Source organism: Phascolarctos cinereus, unplaced genomic scaffold (assembly GCF_003287225.1).
Source record: "Phascolarctos cinereus isolate Bilbo 61053 unplaced genomic scaffold, phaCin_HiC Scaffold_4;HRSCAF=312, whole genome shotgun sequence".
In the NCBI taxonomy this organism is placed as follows: Eukaryota; Metazoa; Chordata; class Mammalia; order Diprotodontia; family Phascolarctidae; genus Phascolarctos; species Phascolarctos cinereus.
In genome coordinates, this window is record NW_027555847.1 from 59112375 (window position 1) to 59122355 (window position 9981).

The 9981-nt window shown below is 41.5% G+C and overlaps 1 long non-coding RNA gene across 2 annotated transcripts; it reads left to right on the top strand.

Annotated features, from left to right (window-relative positions):
* Positions 1-971: 971 nt before the first annotated feature.
* Positions 972-9776, top strand: LOC144456619 (uncharacterized). 2 transcript variants are annotated; one of them, XR_013485617.1, is made up of 4 exons: positions 972-1073; positions 1853-2049; positions 6088-6384; positions 9144-9776. It is a non-coding gene; the product is annotated as an uncharacterized LOC144456619 (long non-coding RNA). The 2 variants fall into 2 exon arrangements; XR_013485618.1 differs by lacking the exons at positions 6088-6384; positions 9144-9776 and adding an exon at positions 4295-4387.
* Positions 9777-9981: the final 205 nt, after the last annotated feature.

The window sequence follows — 9981 nt, forward strand, 5'->3', positions numbered from 1 at the left end:
TCTGATTGATCTCATCATAAATGACTTGGATTAAGATATCTAGATGGCAGTCTTAAATTTGGAAACAACACAAAGTTGGAGGGAGAGAGAGTGTATCAATTAATATCCAAAAGAGTCATTGGTTGTGATAATGGGACATATGGTGACATTTAAGGGATGAGGGGATTGTGGGAATTAGGATGGTAAGTGGTTAATTGTGGGAATTGAGTGAACCCCACTGACTCCATCTTGTGACTCAATTCTGGAGCTAGCTCAGTTCCTTTTCTATTCAATTATTGGTCTAGTCCAGTTTTTATCTTGTGAGAAAACTTTATTCAGTTGTGGGAATTGGGAGAAAACCTTACTATATTGTTTGAACCTAGCCCTGCGTAGCTGGACTCTAACTGCTGGTTAGAGACCCTTACCTAAGCACTAGGTTATGCTCTCCAGAAATTTGGCCAGAACCAAAGACTGATGCATGGAGTTTTCTCACAGTTGTACATCTCAAGCAATCCATATGTCTTATCTGAAGATTGGCCCCATACTGATCAATCAGTTATTGTTTCCATGTTCCTTTGATTGTTTACAGACACTTGGGGAATAGGATGTCTCCTTTTTCTTATTTCAGGGAATTTCATCTGTTCATTCACCCCCTCCCAACCAGGAACATCCCTAATCATTCATCTAATTAGAAATCAGATTGTATGTTGTATTGTTTCCTTTTACTTAATTGGCTTTATTTGATTAACTGGTTTTAATGTATAAAAGTCTGTCTCCCGCTATCTTCAGGGTCCAGGCCTAAGCTGCGGAGGTCTAGTCCCACTTTGTTAGGCAATTGACATGCATTGCTTAATAAATCAATATTCTCGGGAAGTTGAACCTTTGTTTCCTCAGTTACTTCATCGTTCACCTGTCACAAGGACAAGTGCAAAGTTCTACATTTTTGTTTTAAAAAACCAACTCCACAAGTCCAGGAGGATATGGAAGACAACAGTTCATGTGAAATAAACCTTGTTAGAGAGGCAAAGGACCATGAGCATACTGACGGCTGGAAGAGACTGCAGAGACTGCATTTTGCATGTGAAGAAACTAAGGTCCAGGGAGGTTAAATGATTTGCTCCAGGTTATGTAGGTGGTAATTTTCAGAGGCAGGATTCGAACCTGGTTGTCTGATTCCAGAATCCATGCTTTTTCTGCTGTACCATACATAGAATGTTGCATCCACTGTGAGGCATGGATGGTATGTGGGCGGGTTTTGCTTTGTCACAACAGACAGCTTAGCAGGAGTAGAGGAATGGGCATGCAGAAATGAGTACAACCTCAATGAAACCTATTTTTAAAAGTTCCTGACTATGGGGAGGGAAACATGAGAAGCTGTGCATGAATTAATTCATGGTGAAGTGGGCAGAACCAGATGAACCATTTATACAATGACTAAACCTTATCAAGGAAAACAATTGCAAAAGAATTAAGAATGCTGAATAATGCAATGACCAATGATGACCCCCAAAACTGATGATGAATCATACTTCCCACCCCTTGGCACAGAGGTATTGGACTACAGGCATAGAGAATGAGACAAACCTTTTAAAACATAGTCAATGCATGAATCTGTTTTGTGTAACTATACTTGTTAGAAGGGATGCCTTTTTTTTTCTGGGAAAGGAGGGAATTTGGAATAGCGGAGAAGAAGAGTGATAGGAATACTAAAAAAAGAAATAATAAAAAGAAAAAACATCAATAAGTAATTAAAAGAATGTCTTCTGTTTTTATAGAGGACCAATGACATCACAAGGTGATGTCTTGACTTGTGCGTGAGTTGGATTTAAATGAGGCAGTTACACAAAGTTATCAGCTTCACTCTCTCTTCTAGAATTATTGAAGTTCAGTGGCAAGACAAAAGTCAAGATTAGTAGTGATGGCCCGGGATGCAGTGGATAACCTTAGCATCTTCAATGCCTGACCAAGCTCTGAGCGCTCCACAATGCCTGCTTCAGCCGCCTTCATGGTTATTAGAACAAATTGTTCTCATCCACTCATTCCTCTGGGAGAAGTCTTCACATGCTTGGGGTAGGTACCTGCCTAATTCACTGACAGATTTGAGACCCATAGTTTATACTCAAGCTTGTCTGCTGAGACAATTTGCTGGGGTGTGGCCACTGTGCATGCCACAGGTGAGAGGTGTGTGCCAAGTGGACACCAAGGGTGGATGAACAGCCCTCAGAAAGGGCTCAGCAAACCCTCACACTAGAGGTGCTAATCCTCCTTCGATATCCCACACACCCCCACCAAAAGAATAGTAGAGAGCAGAAGAAAATTCTTAAAGAGTACAGAGACAAAATTGAAATTAACATGTTAATTTGAATTATTATTTGTAAGTAATGAGGAAAAACTGTCATAACAGATGTTTGCAATTTATATATAAAAATGAAAAGTTCAAATCCACTCTGAGATGCCAAAAATGTGGACGAATATGGACTTCTGGCCCCACAAGGGCAAATCACTTGGGCCACTGTCTTGCCACATTCAATGGTGCATTGTTTCGTGGAGGAAACTAATCCCTCTTAAAACACTGATTGATGATAACTTAAGGTGCTCCTCACTATTATCCCCTGTCTCTAACTATGAGCTAGTAGAGTTATTAGGTTTTCTGAGGAGAGTAGGGAAGGTTTTATGATCCAAATAAAAGAATAAGTGAAATTATAGGCACCCAGACAAATGATAAGGCAGCGACCCTTCTTGCCTGTCCAGGGATAAGACAGGGCTTTTTGCTCTTATCTGACGTGCCCCAGATCATCTCTTAAAAGCACCAATTTATCTCTTCTGTTCAAAAACCTGGCTCTTATTATAAGGAACAGGGCTGAGGGGAAATGCACTGAATGACTGGGCTGAGACAAACTTTCTGTCCCAATTCATTCTGCCTGAAGACGCCAATCTGAAAAAAAGCAGCCATAGATGACAAAGCCTTTGTATGCCCTTAGACAAATCCCCAGTTTTCCCCAATCACAGTCAGTTTCCTAGATGACCTCCAAGATCCTTTCTAGCTCCAAAACTCTACCTTCTAAGGTTTCTCTAGCATCAGATGGCCTAACATTCTATGACCTCTTCTAGCTCAGATGCTGTTCTAAGGCCCCTTCCAGTTTTGACATCCTATAGTCCAAGGTCCCTTCCAGCTCTAGTACTTTCTATCTCTAACAGTTCTAATATTCTATATTATAATGCTCTCCCATCTCTGACACCCGATGTTCTAAGGTCTTTTCTAGCTCTGACATTCTATGTTCTAATCTAATGTCTCTCTCATCTCTGGTATCTTCTCTTCTAAGTTTTCTCCAAGCTCTAACATTTTAGGTTCTAAGATCCCTTGCAGCTCTGATATTCTCTGTTCTAAGGCCCTCCCAGCTCTGACATTCTCTGTTCTAAGGTCCCTCTGAGCTCTAACATTCTGGGTTCTAAGATCCCTCCCAGATCTGACATTCTGTGTTCTAAGGTTCCCCACAAATCTAAACTCCCCTTTCAGATCTGACATTCTATGGCCAAAGTTGCATTCCATCCCCAAAGCTCTCATCCCCTGAGTGATTACTGACTGCCCATATCACTGTGTATTATCAGACCTAGAAAAGCAAACCAAACTGACACAAGGTTGAAACCAGATTAACCACCCCCAGCAAAGCAGGAGAAATTCTAATAAAAAGAGTGATTCTATCTGGGGTTGGAGGGATTTAGGGAGGGGGTGATGGGATGCCTGACACTGAATCTTGCTGGCCAGAGCAGCTCCCCAAAGGTGATTTAAGCCAGTGTTGCACAAGGCCTTGGCTGAGCATTCGTAGATACTCAGGGCCTCTTCTCTGGATGCTGGCTGCAGCCGTCCAGGGTCTTGGAGACACTATTTGCCTTTCCCTGAAATGTCAGCTTAGTAAGCAAAATGATGACACCCCAAGGGCTTCTGGATGCCCTTAGATGCCTCAGTGAAGCTGGGGTGGGGAAAGGCAATGGGCAAGTTAAAACCAGCCAGCTTTGGGAGAGGGCTGCAGAGGCTCAGTTCCTCTTTGGGGGTTGGACCCACCCAAACCAGCTAGACCCCAGTATGGGATTTGGCTCAGGGCAGAAGGAGGCTGGTCCCAGAAGGAAAGTGAGAGGGAATCTTAGGATGGACTCCCACGAGACCCAGGCACTGAAGCTGGTGGGGATGGGAATGATATCAAGTTGGAGAGAAGCCACTGTTAGTATTTTTCAAGAGTTTTTTTATTTTTATTTTCTAAGGACTCAGATTTCCCCTTCCCTCCTTTTGACCCTTTCCTTTTCTCTTGCTTTGAAGAAAGAAGATTGATTTACAACATTGGAACATTTCCCTGTGAAAATCTTGGGAGCAAATGATCCTCAAAGAATGGAGGCCAAATAAACTTTGAAAATCTGAGATGATCATTAGCATAGTTTCATGGTTTCCTTTCTCTTTTCTTTAGCTGAGCCATGCCTCAGCTCTGTGACCTCAGGCAAGTGACTTCTGAACAGCAGTTTCATAGTATGGTAGATTTAGAGCTCAGAGGCTATTCTAGCCCATCCTCATAGGTGAGGAAACTGAGGTAGAAAGTGACAGAGGAAGGATGTGAATTTGAATCCTGATTTGATTGAATCCAAATCCCATCACCCCTTCCCCAAACTGTGAAGTTTGGATTCGGTCAAAGGGCTGCACTTGAGGACTTAGAGGCCACATGTGGCCTTGAGGCCACAGGCTCCCCACCCCTACTTATACCTTGGGGTTTCCTCCCTTTAAAATATTTATTAATGTTTAAATATTCATGTATATGTTTATAAATATCTATATATTCATATTTATAAATTTATTTAAATGTTTATTACTTTTTATTAATCACCTTTTTTCCTCTCTCCTAACTTCCCCTTATTGAGAAGGAAGGAATGCAAAACTCTTGCAACAAATATTTGTTGTCAAGAAAAATAAACTTCCAGACTAGCCATTTCTAAAAATATGTGTCTTGTCCTGCATCTTGAGTTCATCACCTCTCTGTCTGTCGAGAGGTAGGCAGCATCATGTGTCACTGGTCCTCTGGAATCATAGTTGATCATTGTATTGGTCAGAGTTCTTAAAAAGTTATTCATTTTTATAGTGCTGTTATAATGTGAGATGTTCTGGCTCTGCACCTATCACTCTGCAGCAGTTCAGACAAGTCTCCCCAGGTTTCTCTGAAGTCATCTACCTCATCCTTTCTTATGGCACAGTAGTATTCCATTACATTAATATAGCATACTTTATCCCATCATTCTGTGGTTGATGGGCTCCCCCTTAATTTCCATTTCTTTGCCACCCCCAAATATCAAATAATCAGGGAAAGAGTCCATTTATCCATGATATATTGGAAAGAGCAGAAGACTGACTTCTCATCTGACAGAAGCGGAAAACAAGCAGTCAGCTAAGGGAACATGGCTAGTTATTGAGAGAGCTAATCCTAGAACCCTGATTCCCTATAAGAAAAGGGATTCCTAAACAGGAATTTGGACAGAGAGAGGTCAAAGAGTCAGGGAAAACACCTCAGAAATAATTTTCTTCCTTGAGCCAAACATTTACTGAATGGAAAAAAAATGGACAGGGAGGCAGAGAGACCTGGGTTTCAGCCCTAGTTCTAACCTTGGGAAAATCACGTGGGCCCTGCTCTGAGCCTCAGTTTCTCCCTCTAAAATGAGGCAATTGACCTAATTGTTCTCTAAGGTCCTTTGAAGTTGTGAAATTGTGTGGGTCTAAATCCTGACCCAAGAGTTAGTGGCAAAGATAAAACTCAAATCCAGGCCTCCTAACTCCCTGTTCAATTTGATTATCAGTCAATCAACAAACACTTTTCACTTTGCCAACTTATCTGTCCAAGGGAGGTTGTCTGGGCCATTCCTATTTGGAGATTGTGATATAGAGCCAGCTTTAGGGAGAAACACGCTTTTCATCATCCCCCAAGAGAAGAAGGATTCATGGCCAAACTAAGACAGTGAATCTGAAAATACAGGGGAAAAAATAGATTCTCGTCATCCAAGTCCCTGGTGCAGCCAAATGGTTCAACAGCAGAAATAGAGATGGTTGTTTAAAATTAAATTTTTTTTTTTCAGATCCTACCACCAACTGAGAAAGCAAGAAAAACAAAACCATTGTTATAAACACATGGTCAAGCAAAACAAATTCCATATTGATCACTTGGGGAAAAAAATGTGCCAATCTGTTGTCTGAGTCCATCACCTCTCTATCAGGAGGTGGGAAGCAGGAGAAGTGGATGTGATTTTATCAGTATAAATGACAATAAGGAAGATGGACTATTATCTGCTTTGCCACTGCACCTAAGGACCGTGGGACCTTTCCATCTGAGTTGTAGCAGAAACCTTCCATATATATTGTCTCTCCCTTAGCAGGTAAGCAACTGTAGGGTAAGGACTGTTCCACTTCTTTTTTTCTCCAATGTGTAGCACACTGTTTGTATATAGCAGACTCTTAGTAAATGCTTTTCATTCATTTATTCAACATGGGGACACTGACAATGCATCCCACAGAACTTCCATGGGGATGCCTCTCTCAAGGTCTCACTCAGCATCATCTTTGCTTTTGGCCAGGAGCTGGTTGGCTCAAAGCTTGTTCAGCAGGGGGAAATCCACCTCATTCCTATGGAAATCCCATTCCTGATGCAAAAACCAGGGAGGTATTTGTTATCCTGTAGATACATATCTACAGGGCAGCTAGGTGGCACAGTGGATAGAGTACTAGGCCTAGAGTCAGGAAGACTTATCTTTCTGAGTTTAAATCTGGCCTCAGATACTTACTAGCTATGTGAACCTGACCAAGTCACCCTGTTTGCCTCAGTTTTCTCATCTGTAAAATGAGCTGGAGAAAGAAATGGCAAACCACTCCAGTATCTTTGCCAAGAAAACCCCAAATGGGGTCACAAAGAGTTAGACATGACTATAAAACAGCTCAACAATGGCAGATACATTTAGTGTGGGTAATCAGGTCTATGCCAAGGGTGCCCCCATCTGAGCATACCCTAATATGTGCTGGAGGGTGGGGCTTGCAAGGCCAAGAGGATGCACTTAATACAGTGCCTGACACATAATAAGAGCTTAATAAATGTTTATTGTTTGATTGATTGATTTTACAAGGTCTATGTTGGTTTTGCAGAGATGGAAAAAAAAAGGGAAGGTATTCTACATGGGAAGAATAGGACAAGCAAAGATGTGGAGGAGGAAAAGTGTATATAGCACAGTCAAGGCACAGTGAATGAGAGGATTGACTGCTCTATCTGGATAGGAGAATGCATATGTTGCAGCATTAATAGTAACTCCCATTTCTAAGGAACTTTCTGATTTACTTTCCTTTTTTCAATAACCCTGTGAGGAACGTAGTCCAAATATCATTCTCCTCATTTTATAGATGTGGATGCTGAGGCTTAGGGAAGTGATTTACCCCACAATGATGTAGCGAGTAAGTACAGAACTTGGGACCCAATTCCAAGCTAGGTTTTCTGCCTCCCAAGTTCATTGTTCTTTCCACTTTGCTATGCTTACCTCCAAGTAAGAGACAAGTCTAAAAACTTAAGCTGAGATTCAGTTGCAGAAGCCTTGAATACTAGGTTAAGGAGTTTGGACTTTATCCTATGGCTCAGTTATGTTGACAGGGAAGGGGAACTTTTCATCAAAGATCAACCATTGTTGCTAAATCTAACTTTGGGGTCAGGGATCACTCCTGTTCAGGAAAGCTTGGCAAGACAGGAAGTCTCCTTTTACTGCCCCTCAGCACTTTCAAACAACACCAGAGCCATCCAGTGCCCTGTAAAAAGAGCTCTGGACATGTGAAAACAAAAAGGAGAGAATTGAAATGACCTGCCCAAGGTCACCCAGGCAGTAAATAGCAGAACTTGGATTCTGACCCAGGCCCTCTGACCCCCATATCCAATACTCTGGTTACATCAACACACTGCCTCACTTGGTGATACTTTAAACAAACAAAAAAAAAACCTCTTAAAGGCAAACATAGATTTTTGTCATTGTGAGGTTGGCTGCAGGTCACAGAACTAGTATGGGATACGAACAACATTTAAACCCAAGTCTTATGGCTCTAAAATTTGGAAACAGGAAGCCCAGATCCTCATTCTGGGCTCTGCCACTAATTTGTTGTATGACCTCAGGCAAGTCATTTTATTTCTCTGGGCTTAAGTCAGATGTCAGACTTTAAGTCAAATGGCAGATTGTATTAGCTTCTGACCAGTATGAGGAAATAATTAGTATTTGATGCAAATGAGAAGGTTGGGCTAGCTGGTGTCCAAAACCTGTTCTGCTTCTAAATGCTATGAAAGCCTTCAAGAAAGCTCAGTTGGGTCACGATACCCCCATTACTAAATTATTTGGCTCAGTCTTTGACTTTGTACCCTGACACTGTTTAACCCTAGCACAACAACTCAGCAGGAGGAGCTAGATGTCTTCGGACAGCCATAGCAGATCAGGGTTAAACAATGTGTGAGGCAGGGGAAAGAGTCCAGCCTGGAAGTCTTGGCTTTGTCACTAAGTGGTCATGAGACCTTGGGCAAGTCACTTGTCCTCTAGGCCTCAGTTTCCTCATCTGTAAAATGAGAGGTATGTAGTAGATGATAATGCAAGGCCATTTCTAGCTTTCATATTATTTGTCCTAATGTCCTTTCCAGGTCTAACACTAACCATTTTTACTGATGAGGAACATGAAGTTTAGGGCAATTAAACTGGTAGTTTTTGTGAAGGGGGCATAAAGCTGTGGAGTCTCTTTACTGCCAACCTGAGTCTTTTTTATTTTGTCTTTTGGCCACTGAAGGGTTTTGAGAAAGGTGTTGATGGGGTCTCACCTGTGTCTTGAACACAGCAAAAGCTAATAGTAGCCCAGAGCCTGCTAATGTAGCCTCACTTTCAGCTAGACCTTAGCTCCTGGTTTGGTTAGGGCCCTTCAATCATTCAAATTCATAGTGCCAAGCCCCAGTTTCCAGGACTCTTTCAGATCAAGTTAGCAGATGCATAAATCCAAAACACAAAATATTCCACAAACCATATCTGCAGCATAGGAACAAAAACTTGAACCAAGTAGAGAGCATCCTTACCTCCTGTTTCCCCAAAGCTTCTACCTCTCACACATGCTGTCTCTGTCCATTCTCCAGGCACCCTCAACATCAAGGCAGGGAGAAAGAGACATAGTTGAAACTGACAGGAAAAAGTGATGCAGTTGAAACTGACTTCTGAAATTGACACCCTGTGGCTATGGAAACATGGAGCCTGAGATGCTCTGCCATACCTTCTTCGCTCAAGGCCTGACAAGGGAGAGACAGCATTGTCTGCCCCTGGGAACCACTGCTCTTAGCTGCCTGTTATCTCCCATGCTTCCAGGACATCCCCTTTCTTCTGTGCTTTCTTAAACTTCCTGCTTAGGAACATTCATCAGACTGCATTTGGTTAATGTCTGTACACTGGGAAACACCTGCAAAGGCCTCTGGGACATTTAATACAGAAACTCTTCCCAAATAAATAAGGCTTTCCACCCCAAAGCATTGTCGGAACATAGAAACCTAGACAGATGCTCTGTATCAATAAATGTTTGTTGAATTGAATTGCATTGAGTTGAATTAAACTGAATAGAGTTGAAATGAATGAAATTGAATTCAAGGCCCTCAACTATCTAGTCCCAGTTGGGAGCTTTGTGTCATAGAAAGAATACTGGATTCATATTCAAATCCTGATAGTTCTGCTACTTACTTCCTCTGTGGCTTTGGGCAAGTCATTTCCCTTCCTTTGTCTCCTTCTCTGTAAAATAATAAATATAATATAGTTATATTATATATTATTATACAATAAAATTATATATAAAATTGTATTTTATAATATATAAAATAATAATAAAAATAGAATAAAAATAATTTCTAAGGTCTCTTTGACTCCTGATATTTTCCAAGCCTACCTTATCTCCCATCTTACCTCCTACTATTCCCTCTATGCATCCAA